At 25.3% G+C, this 12,998-nt stretch overlaps 1 protein-coding gene and 1 long non-coding RNA gene across 33 annotated transcripts in view; one reads left to right on the top strand and one right to left on the bottom strand.

Annotated features, from left to right (window-relative positions):
* The window catches only part of LOC147812702 (uncharacterized), a 33,296-nt gene extending 31,766 nt beyond the window's left edge, over positions 1–1,530 (bottom strand). For 23 of the 30 annotated variants that reach the window (XR_015432337.1, XR_015432329.1, XR_015432334.1 and 20 more), the window contains exon 1: positions 1,022–1,144. The gene's annotated coding sequence lies outside the window, so the exon portion shown is untranslated. Of the gene's footprint in view, positions 1–620; positions 842–864; positions 989–1,021 lie in introns of those variants that run through there. The other 7 variants (XR_015432328.1, XR_015432326.1, XR_015432327.1 and 4 more) reach the window with 6 other exon arrangements.
* Positions 1,518–10,312, top strand: LOC122273619 (uncharacterized). 3 transcript variants are annotated; one of them, XR_015432347.1, is made up of 5 exons: positions 1,518–1,847; positions 4,932–5,266; positions 5,771–5,949; positions 8,191–8,289; positions 9,721–10,312. It is a non-coding gene; the product is annotated as an uncharacterized LOC122273619 (long non-coding RNA). The 3 variants fall into 3 exon arrangements; XR_015432346.1 differs by having other exon boundaries at positions 1,528–1,623; positions 5,149–5,266; XR_015432345.1 differs by lacking the exon at positions 1,518–1,847 and having other exon boundaries at positions 1,920–5,266.
* The last annotated feature ends 2,686 nt before the right edge of the window (positions 10,313–12,998 follow it).

Raw genomic sequence — 12,998 nt, 5'->3', positions numbered from 1 at the left:
TGGATTTTTTTATGTTCCATATTTTACTTAGTTATATCATTTACTAGCATGATTCACTGCAAGTTTACAAGGTTAATGAAAAGTATTACAGTGAAATAAATATGATATTAAATAACTAAATATTCAAACGAATGTAACACAGTTAAAAAATGCCATTGAGTTTCTTGTTTGCAGTGTTCACACCCCTCTCCTAAAAGTATTATGAGAAATAAAAAATATAAAAACAAAATAAATAAAAATAAACAACCAAAAAAATAATAATCTTTTTAGGATTTTTGAATGACTTTAAAGGACCTACTCAGTAACAGTCAGTATGGTAAAATACATGCCAACAAGATTTTATAACATTGAAGCATTTATTGTATCAATTTTACATTGTTTAATAGTTCTTGCAATTTTTTAATACGTGTTGTTCACATCTACCAATGCAAATGATTTGACAGTTACACTGTGGTTTAATTAAGTTTAAAGATTAACAAAAAATCTCTAATTGACATTGGCATACATGCAAACTTTTAAAGACTGGAACTACTAGGACTCTTCATTAAAAATTTATGAAGCATATTAGAATATGAATACTAATATTTAGCATATCTGTTTCAATTTTAAAAACAAAATACCTTAGAATATCAGTAAAGCATTTTGGACATAGTAAAATTCTTTGTAATACAATATTTTGACAGATAACAAACTTAAGATTTACAAAACTATAGTTTCCTTAAAATAGATCATAAATTGCAAAACGTGATTGCTTAAATTTTTAGATTATAATTCACTATCCCTGGTTTTTTAAAGCATGCATATAAAAAATTGTATAATATGATGTCTGTAATTTAATGACTTGAAAGATACAGCAAGTCTTACAGATCACGTAAATTATGAACAACATATGACTTGCAAATTGAAATGCAACGTATGTTCCGTAAATTGAAGCAAACATGAATAGCAAATGATAAAGTTCGAAAAATGCACAAAGTAATGAGCAATGCAATGAAATAGCAATGAGAGATTAGCAAATCACCAAAGCGAGAACTTTGTCACATGATTCTTTAATTACTTTAACGCAAAACACAATGCGTGATTTGCTAATGATTTTTACGCAAAAGATTGTCTAATGATTTTTACCGGATTATGCATAATCTGGTAATCATTGCAATTCAAAAGGAGATTCATAAATCACTCTGATGAAAATTGCCAACAGTAATTTTTTATTCCCTTTAATGCTATTTGCAATAGGCAAATTTTAAATCCTTCTAACACGAATCTTAGTATGTGATTCGTAATTCACTTAAATAAGAATTGTGATTCGGAAAACACTTAATAGCTGAGCTTCCATACGATATTCTAGTGTCCATGCTCCACGCTAAGAATAAAGCTATTTATTTTTCTTTCTGCTCCTTTTTGAAATGTTAATTTAATAGTTTGCTAAACGCTTTTATCTCACCCCGTATGAACTTTGACTTCCAAAAAAACTGAAAAGTCACAGAAGACGAGAAAGCTAAAAGCGTAGAAATATTTTCGTACAATCTTTCGTAACTGATTTTAAACCAATAATTTATTTTTACCATTTTTGAAGTATCTTAAAATTTTTTCTGTAACAAAGTAAACAAGGAATTTACTCTGGTAGAAATTATTAATACAAAAGATTATAAAACTGAAATAATTAATTAAGACAGTGCTCAGCATTCGTGGACCTTGTTCATCTGTTTATTTATAATACTTAATTTTGTTAATCTGAAATGTACTAATGTTTATAAACATTTTTATTTCTCAATTCCGATTGCTATTTTTTAATTGAAATATTATCTTTAATTCTTTTATTTGTAACTTATATACAAAGATATTAAGTTTGCAATGTTCTATCTCGACCTTAAAACCTCTCTAGTTCGTTTTCCTTCTGGGGTCCATGTGAGAGCAACAGTTCTTAAAAATGTTTTATAAAAATAAATAAACTTACCTTCCTCTCTCTCCTTTGTCATTGTCTAAAAATGAGAAAAAAACTGCTTCTCCCCCCTCTCTATTATATAATAGCGGCTGACTATGAAAATTTTATTTATTTATTTATTTTAACGAAAAAAAACATCTTCAAATTTCCTTTAAAGAAATGTAAGGTCAAGAGGAATTTAAAAAAAGTTACACAAGTGAATGAAATGTTTCTTATGAAACTCGTCTCTTAAAGAAAAGATTAATATGTCATTAAATATTATTGTTTGAAGTTTTTGATTATTGGAATATGTCTCACAAAAGTGGGATACTAATTTATTTTATTTTGTTAAAAAATCTTTAATGTTACGAGATGTTTAAAATATGACTTTTAACATTATTGAAAAGAAAGCTCATTCGTTCTTACGGGGCGTGGTGTAACGCATGATACTCGTCGCCTCTAACACATGATCTTATGAAAATGAAAAAAAAAAATTAGAGATGTTAATAATTTCTGTTATATATGTCAGGAACAATGATAATTACCATATTAGCGACTTGGTTACATTTAAAACGAAACATAGGACTCAATGCGTTTTTTTATTTATATTTATTTTAAATATTACGACAGTTTCAGAATTGAAAATATTCATTAAAAGATTCGGGGATTTATTTGCAAATTTTCATAAGATCATGTGTTTTGTGCTTTTATAAAATCATGTAACACAAATATTAAAACACAAAATTCTCTTTGCAATAGTTAGTAATAATTTTAATTAAATCTTTCGATTTTAGTTCTAATCTTAAACTCTAAGCTGGAATTTAATTTTAAAATTTTATGACTGTGAAGAGCATTGACCTGATGTCGTATTCTGATGCATTGATTGTATTGACTTATTTGGAGTTCTCTCAGAAATGTTTTTTATTTTCAATTTCTTAGTAAAAAAAAATAAATAATTAAATAGATAAATGAAATATTTTTTTACTGATTTGATTTAAATTTTAACAAAATCTTTTTATCGCGTTTAAAGTTATATATATATTTTTTTAAAATTAAACTCCAAATTTATAATTGAAATACGTGCAATGAAAACTAGTATTATACTTTCGAACAACTTTTTTTCAAGTTTAAGTGTTGTTTATTATGATGAAAGTTGACATTGTTGACAATGTAATTTTCTCTATAAATCAACTACAGATATTTTTTAAGATGCAAGCAATCATCATGATGGATAAAACAAATCAATTAAGTTAAAAATAGCATAAATGCTAAAGAACAAATAAAAGCAGCAAAAGTTCTCTTAGAGCCCTAAAATGTAAATTATATTTTACTTTTATATATACTAAAGTGCAGATTGGTATAATCCAACTGAAGAAACACTGTATTGACTTATGTCAAGACACTGTAACTAATTTTATAATACGTGTTTATTTAAGTTTTTAAAACTATATACAAAAATATCTGAAATATATTTCTTATTAACAAAATAGTTCACTGTTGCCTTCTAAGGATAAATTATTTTAAATGTATAATTTGCTTTTGTAGATCCATTTACTAAGGTATTCCCCAATTAATTATTTTTTATGTAAAAATATTGATTTTTCTGTGAAGATTTTCTTATTATTTATTTTGAATCTACCATTCCTTTTTTTTTTCTTATACTATTATATAATATCTTATTTAGTAATGTTATAAGAAATTGCTCTCTTTTTTAGTCGTATAATTATGAAACACTTGGTTCTTGTACTTTATCACTTTTGAAATTGCATTTGAATAAAATAATGTTAAAGTAAAGTGCTGCGTATGATAATGAAATACTTATAAATATTTTTTAAAAACTTTTATAACTTTTGAAACTGCAAACAAACGAATAAAATAATAAGGTTAAAGTAAAGCACTTTAAATGTATTAATTGCTTTCTCGGGTCTATTCGTTGAGATCTATTTAAATGTATTATTTGCGTAAAAGTATCGATTCCTTTGTGAATAATTTCTTATATATATTTCCAATTGAAAATTATCACCTTTTTCTGATTAAATGTTTAATTTGACGAAAAACGATTTAATAAAATATCATACATCTGAAAAAGCAAACAAGTGAGGCAAAATTTTTTTTGAATGTATAAAGTGCTTCCTTAACTCATTTCTCAAATCTATCATAGTTCATTATTAGCGTAATTATATGTATTTCATTGTGCAGAATTTTTATTATGCATTTGGAATGAGAAAATTTAATCTATTCTTTTCGTCCTAATTACGCATCTGAAATGCTGAATTTAGCGATAAAAGCAATAAGTAATGTATTGCAATAAAAATACCTTATAAAATTTCGTTACATTTGAAATTGCAAACTTTTTAGGTAATTGCCATAAGATCTTCATCCTAATTAGAAAATAATAAAAATAAGGTTAAAGTAAAGCATTTAAATGCCTAAGCTTTCTTAGAAACGTTTTCCTCAGATCCATCTTAAATGCATTTTGTATTGAAAAATGCATAGTTCATTTAAATCTTCATCCGATTGAAAAATTAATAAAATGTTTAAATCAAATATGAATTATATTTCAGAAACAAAGAAAAGAAACTGTGGTGCATTATAAGACTTTTTAAAATTATTATTCAATGTAATCTCATTAATTTTGAGTCAAACAGATTTTTTAAAAAAAAAAAGAATAAAAGGTTTAATAACTTTAGATTAGACGTTTGCAAAACGTGTGTTTTATCTTTAGGAACTGACACCGTGAGTACGTTATTCGAGAACTAATATTTTGTACACGTTATTTAAGAACAGGAAATCGGAACCGGTTACTTAATAACTGATATATCTTAACCTATAAGTTCTAAGGAGTAGTCAGGGAATTTGAGCCAATGAGAAGGAAGAGGCGTAAACGTCATGATTCGAGAAAAACTGGTTCCCTCCGCCAGAAACGTTATCTTCCTTCCTCGGCGACTCTTTGCCAACTTGCCGTAGTTATGATAATATCCCCAGTGCAGCAAATTTAAAATACCAGTTTCTTTTAATTGATTATTTATTTATTATATTTTAATTTCCTATTATATTTTAATTTCCTTTTTCTAGAATGTTATCTAAATTGTTTGAGAGTAGGTGTGAAATTTACATTTTTGTAAAATCCTCGGATTGTTTTTTTCTTCTTTTTTTTCTCTCATGTTAGTAACTTCGCTTATTTTTTGTACTTAATTTTAAATATTTTTTGTTTTCTTACCTAGAGGATGAAAATGTTGAACATCCTTGAAGTATTTTTGGATGCTGAAGACTGCAAATATGAAAGAATTAATGTTGGTATCACTGGTAGTCAAAAACAAGAAGCTATCAGCTGACCTGATGGTTAGTTATTAATTAAAGTACCCTTCTATTTTCCGAATTTTCTGTCGTTGCATGTGGTTAAATTAAATCATTGCTTCTTCATAATCATGTTTTTTGTAAAAGAAAAAAAAATCCTGTTAACTGTCAATTTTTCAAAGATATAAAAGTCAATAAAAAAACTAAAATTATATTATTTTTCTTTATTTTCCTTTTGAAAAGAAAGCTAGTTTTATAAAGTGGCCATTAAAAATTTCTCCCATTTTCACCAGATATTAACGTAATTTTGTTAACTGAAATACATAAATAAATTCAAAATAAATGTTCATTTAACCGTTTTATTCTTTTCTAGAGAAAGTCCATAAAATTTTAATAAATACTTGTGAAAAATACAAACAAACAGTTATATACATCTTAAAATTTTTCTAATTTTAAATTTCCATAAGCTTTTAGTGTATAAATAATAGTTAGTGTACCTTTGCGAGTGTATAAATAATTATTTTAAGTAAAATCACATTTATTTGATAGGAACCTGAAACAAAAGTTGAATCTGTTGCTTTGGTTACTCATCATTATGAGCAACAAGAGGATATGGCAAGAGCTTTGGAACAAAGTATCATAAACAAATCAACCTGTGTGCATACAAGATGATTCAACCAAGCAAGCTACCATGTCTGACTACAATTCTGTCTTCACTGTTTCATCTGGTAAGTAAAATTTTTGCTGATAATAAGTGTAATATTTTTAGCTTATTATATTGATCTATATATTTAATTAAAACATTTTAATTTTAGTGGGAAACATTTATAAATAAGAATTTTTCAAAGTACTTTTTTTCAAGAAATAAAAATATTTTTTCTTCATTAAGAAGGATATATATTGTCCTAAATTCTTATGAATCAGGAAATTGTGCAAAGTTATTTTAATTGACAATCAAATTTTTTTTATTTATGTTTCTTAATGGTCCAAGAAAATCAGTTATCAGTTTTATTGCTAATTCAATGGGATATATATTTCTTTAAAATTTTACAAAATTATATACATTTAAGATACAATTTAGTTTTTCTTACATTGCAAATAGTTAATTCATTATTAACTTTGAAGAAAAATTCAATTAACTGTACATATAAAAAATCTCTATTTTTCAATTTTCTTTATTTGAGAATGGTTATGGTTTAATAGCTCTTAAATTCACATTTCTGATTATAATTCCAGTTATTTGTGAATTCGAAAGTAACACCTAAAAGAGGAGAGATTTGCTTGAAATATATTTTTTAAATGCAAAAGTTTATTTAGGTATCAAGTAATTTTTTTAAAGAATTGATCATACAAATCTGTTTCGGAATATAAATAATACACAATTCTTTATTTAATCCGTATTCAGTTGAGAATTGTTGATACCTTTCTGAATAATAAATGTCCAATGTGTTAAATTAGCTGTAAAATTTTTTTAATTTCTACATCTCTAATACATTAATAGAAAAATAACTTAATATAGGTATGATTTTCAAAGGGGCGTAAATTGTATACTAGCATTAATGTTTTAATATTTCTGTATACTAAGTTTAAACAAGATCATGAAGTTTGTACTACAATGGAACAAAACTGCTCTTGGGGGGGGGAACTTTTTTTCTCATTTAAAATTGTATATTTAAATTAACGAGTAACTCTAAGCAAGGGCTTATATGTTTTACTATGTAAATAACATTAATAATTTTTTATATATTTTGCATGATGTATCAAAACTTTACTAGTAGTCTAAAAAATGTCACTAGTAAATTCTCCGTTATTTAGTTTCTCCAATGTTGACAGGTATGTGAATGCATTTATTTGTTGGTCTTCTTTATATTGATTAATTAATAATATAAGTCATAATCTAGACAACTTCTGTTATTTAGCCTCTTTGCACTTTTGAGCTGGTCAATAATTAAAATTTTTGCTACACAAAACACATTATAAAGTACAAATAATATTATAATGTGTTATGTATGAGTCAAATATCTTAAATCTCATCACCATCAAAACAGAAAGGGGAAAAAAGACAAGACAGTTTTCTGAAATGCATAGCTCTAATGTTTTTATTGTGAATAAATGTTTTTATAGTGCTAATATGCCAGAATTGAGGGTTACTCAATAATATGTTATCTCAGTAATAACAGCCTCTCTTTTGTATTTTACTTTTAATTAAGAATTACAATTAGGAACAGAACAGTTAAGAACAAGACGATTAGATATAGAAATTTAATAGAACAATGTTAATGTTAGTTTTTACAAAGTTAAGTGTAAAACTGCAAATTCGCTGGAAACATCATGCTTATTTTGCTGCTAACGACCATTGGTAGTCTTAACAGCAATAAGTTTATGTATATATTTCTTACTGTGTTTATTTATTAATTCAAAATATTTTTAGGGATATATAATGTAATGAAAAATTAAGTTTTCCTTTATTTAAATACTATTATTTATTTAAATAATATGCTTTATTAAATTTTAGCATAGCCTTTTTAAAAAATACTTGAAGGTGCTTATTTTTGATTTATGTTTTTTAAAAGCTCTTAAAGGTGCTTTTTCTATTCGGGATTTGAAAAAAGTTTTTAATTCTATCTTTTAAAAAGAGATTTTTTCTTTGCTGTGTCAATTGGGGTTTTAAATTACAAAAAAAGCAATATCTTCACAATTTTCTCTGCCATATTTATCAGAAACTAGTAATTTTTTCATGTTTATGTGAAGTTTTTAAAATGATATTGAATTTTATTGATTTTATGTTTATAAATTAAGAACTTTAAGCAATAGAAAAAAATAATTTTTATTATTGCACAGATCCTCCTTTATTATTTTTTTTATAGTGATTAAAAATATTTTTGAGTGCTTGAAAAGTACTGAAAAAGTGCTTATTTTTTGTTGAAAAATCTGGCTATGCACTCTAAAATAGAATATTGTTTATGCAGGTTGATGAAGACCTTGAAATCAAAGCTTTTTATGCTGGGCATGTGTTGGGTGCAGCAATGTTTTTGATAAAAGTAGGATCACAATAAGTAGTCTACACAGTAAGTATTTTTTTTCTCAATTATAAAATTCTCAATTATACAATTTCTGAATCGCTACAAAAAGCCGTTTTTTTATTGTTAAACCCAACAAAAAAAAAAAAATATTTGGAAATAATCTTAAAAAGAAGAAAAAACGATGAAGTAATACACTAATAATTATTTCCAAAATGATGGTAAGGTAAACATCTTTAAAAAAAGAAAGAAAAATCCTAAAATCTTATGAGGAAAAAAATTTTTTTTTTTTAGAAATGGTGGGAAAGTTTATCGAATTTCATTCCGGTTTTTTGGTTTTCCGGTTTTCTGATTTCCGGATAACGGGTTCTGTACTGTACATGTTAATTTTTTCATGTTTTTTCAACTTTAACATGTCAAATTAACTTCAATCTTGAACTAAGACCTTTATTATTAGAGCTAAAGCTATTTATCTTAAACCTCTATATCTCAAAATTTTTAATGTTTTCTTTCAAAACCTCTGTTTCTCGGATTTCTAATAATCAAGCACAAATGCTCAAACAACATAACAAACAAAGAAGGTTAGACGTCAAAAATCTTTAAAAAGATTATTTTCAGTGTTAAAGGTATGTTAAAATTTTTTATGTAAATAGATATATGTGGTATAATTAATGTACAGAAATGCCTATATATTTCTACTAAAAACAATTAAGGCACTTATAATCAAATTTCTTAGTTAAATTTAATTTTTTAAAGTACCTGTATAACTCAAAACCTCTTTATTTCAAATTTTTTGCTTTTCTCGAAAGATTCAAGATAAACAGGTCTGTATAAACTTTCAGAAACGCAGTAAATGCCAAAGAGCTTTGTCAATATTTTCCTACTCAAGAGTGCTTTGAACAAATAGCTTTGTTTCATCTGTGACACTTGTAGATACTTTTATCATAGAGAATGAAATCAATTCTTGATTAAAAAATGATAGTTACACTAGAGTAAAATGATAAATACAATGATAGTTACATTTATAATAAGGCAAGTTTTTAAGTGACTTGAAGAAAAGATGTGAGGTTTTAGGCAGGTTAAAATATCTACTGGTTGTCTCAAAATCTATTAGCTTGAATTAAGGAATTTAAAAAATCTTTTTAGATTACATTTTATATTTTTATAATTTTTATATTTAAAGTGATGGCAAATCTAGTTCAGCAGTGGTTCCCTACACTATTTCATTGTAATTCCTAAACTTAATTTCGAATAATTGTAACCATAACTAAGTTTTTAAGTGATTTTTCAACCCTCATTTCTTACCACTTAAGAAAATCGATCTTGCAAAGAGCATAAATTGGCAAAAATGCATTTTAATACGATGAACCTTTTCCTTGTGGGTAAGTGAGGGGCCACTTTATTTTAAGTTACTTTTTAGAAATCATGTATATGTTAAAAATGTTTGTTTAAATTAAATTTGATAATATTTTTTTATAGTTAATTGTGCCAGGTTATTGTGTATCTGGAACGATTGGTCATAAAGTCATTAGCGGTGCCAAGAGAATTGAATTTGAAAATCGCCAGATTGTAAGTTAGTTATTAACTTAGTTATTAGTTTTAATAAATTTATGATCTGAAGTTCTGTTCATGATATGAGTATTTTAAATAGGTAGAGGTTAAAATGTCTGTGCAGTATATGTTGTTCAGTGCACATGCTGATGCTAAAGGAATCATGCAACTAATTCAGCATTGTGAACCATCTAAAGTCTTGCTGGACATATCGGAAATTTTTCTAAATGACTACCGTATGCAGCAAAACCTGGCCAAGTTTAAGGACATTAATTTAGACATGACATTCTTGCAAATACTTTTTTAGTTGTAACAATGGTGTTTGTAGCCATAGATTCCATCTGCCGACAATCTTAGTATCTAATTTTGAAATTTAACAAGAAAATTTTTTTTGTAAATATTCATCATTCTTTGCTTAACTTTTCAAATCATACGTAATTTTTGGCACACCTGGTTCCTTGAAACTTTCCATAATAGCATTTGAAATTAAATGTTTTCATTCCTAAAAGAAGTATTTTAAGAGAAGTATTTTATCTATTTTTTAAATTACAGAAAAAGATTTATCTACCTGTCAAGAATTGTTAACAATTAAATTTTTAGAACCTTTATTTTATATATGTTACCTCAGTATACTATAATTTAAGTGCTCTGTTTAAGTCAGCAAGAGTCCTTATATTGAGAGTTGTCTGTTTGGGTTTAAATAAAAACTCTGATTAAAATACTATATAAAACTACTTAAGTATTATAGTCTTTAGTTAACATACATGTAATTTACCTCTGAATACTAGAGTGATTTGCAAATTAATGAATAAAAATAAAAGCACAAACACACTTCAATTAATTAATCTAGAAACAATGTACAGGTGCTTATTTCTATAACTTGGCTAGAAACTAAATCTGTATATCATGTTGCAAAATTTTAAAATCTTTAATACAAGTTAATCAATTTCTAACAATAACAATTTCTGCAATAACAATTTAATTACAAGAGAATGTATCATTAAAAATATTCACTCTAAAATATAGTTCCATCAGTAGACCAGAGTTCATCAGTAGTCTACTGATCTTGACTGATAATTGTCTCAATTAAATTACAATTATTACAATAATGAAAACCAGTGTTTGTTTTTTTGTTAATTTAATTTGTATATTAAAATAAAATACGTTGAATAAAATTTATTTTAAAATTAATGATAGCTAACTTATAATTGATGTGACTAATTTATCAATCCCATTTGTTTTATTAGATTCTGACGCCCATGTAATTACTGGCAGTTTTTAATTTGTGATTAATTACATAAATAAATTAGTTCATATTAACTTTCTTATAAATTTTAATCAAAGTGTTTTCCCCAATTTACATTTTAATAAGAATTGTGCACAGCTTTCTCTTAGCTTCTTAATATAAAGTTTTATATTAGTAAAATTAATGTTGATAAAAGTTTAGAAATGTTTGTTGCATTATTTCAAAATATCTTGTTGAAACAGACTTTATTAGTTTTCATGCTTTGAAAATTTAATTTCCATTTTTGTAATATTTTTTCTATGTTTTTAAGCTATATTTAATGTCCATTATTTTTTATTATTTTTTTAAACTTTTGTTATACTCTAAAAAAGATGAAAATAAGCATAAACTTATGAATCACAAAGTAGTTGGTTGATTTTGATTTACTTATTAACATAAAGTTTTAAGAAATTTTGTTTCAAAAGAAACTTTTTACTTCCATTCCAAATAATAGTTTTTCCCTAGATAAGAAAAAGAATGTTGGATATTTTTCGACAAAAGGTATATTTACTGAGTTTATTTAACTAAAGACTAGAAAATTTATGGAAGTGGAGAAAAATTTCTAATTTCTTAAGAAGTATTATGATTAAGTGAAAATTTGATTCAATAAAGAAGAAGAAAAAAACTAGTGAAGTATTAACATTATACATTATTACATGTTATTTTTATTCATGTTATATTACATGTTACTTTTTAAAAGCTTCTTTTTGGCCTTTTTTATGAATTTTTTCGAACAAAATATGAATTTACTGCATTTTGACCTCAAAAGAATAAGAAAAATACTAAAATATAAGAAATGATTATTTCGTGCTATATATGAATGAATAAAGCTAAACAATACAGAAAAACTTATGATTTTATTTCAAAAGTCCTTTAGGAATTTTTGTTTGTTTAATTATATTTTTTGTGATCCTAAACAATTGGAAATATTTCAGTGAAAAGTGAGTTAAAGATGATATGTATTTGATACCTTTCACTATGACTGAATTGACATTATTATCTGACTCTAAATAATTTTCTTTAATAAATTTATGTCTATATGCATAAATTTATAGATATTTTTTAAAAATAATGCTAACCCGTTATTTTAGTGTGTTATTCAGGATCTCCTAGTGCTTAAAAAATTTCAACATTTTAGTAAATGCCCTGCTTAGCATGTTGGATTAAAGAATACATGTCTGAATGAGACTTTTGCATGCACCAACATCTCTTCTTAATGCCCATTTAAAATATATGAATGTACCAGTTATTAATATGTTAAAAAGATAACATTATTGTATTTATTTCGGTATAAATCAGAAATATCAAGCATTGTTATCAAGGAATTATTTGACATGAATAGGTATTGAAAAAGAAAAATTATAATTTAAACCACTTGGATTTTTTTTTAAAAATGTCACTGATTTAAATTAAAATTTTTTTTTAATCTAATATTATCATTTTTGAGTAAAATTTAATGCTTCTTAAACCTATTTATCGTTTATATAAAATCTGTATTTATAAGTTTATATATTTTTGGAAGGTAGGGGAAACCATTTTCAAATTTTTTATGTTCAGCGGCAACAAAATACCTTTCTCTTCATGTGTTCTATTCCAGCAGTGCCAGAATTGTTCCTTTTCATTTGTTGTTAACATACCAGAACTGCTCTTCACTGCATATAAAAAAGAAAAAGTGATAGGACTTCTATTTCTTAGCCTTTTATTATAATTATTATAATTAGTTTACATTTCAGAATTAAAAGGAAAAATTTTTTTTTAACTAAGTTCACAAGAAATATTTTAGTAATTTCATGACATTAATTATGAAATCACAATAACATTTATTATACAGATCTTTTCTATGAATATTTCTGAGGATGTTGTTGCATCTCAGATGCTTCCACTTTAATGATGAACCATATACACTGGTTATCATAAATTA

This window comes from Parasteatoda tepidariorum, chromosome 3 (genome assembly GCF_982258835.1).
Source record: "Parasteatoda tepidariorum strain Cologne lab strain chromosome 3, Ptep-v5.0, whole genome shotgun sequence".
Lineage (NCBI taxonomy): Eukaryota > Metazoa > Arthropoda > Arachnida > Araneae > Theridiidae > Parasteatoda > Parasteatoda tepidariorum.
Note: the sequence above shows the minus strand (reverse complement) of the source record. Positions and strands in the feature narration are given on the sequence as shown.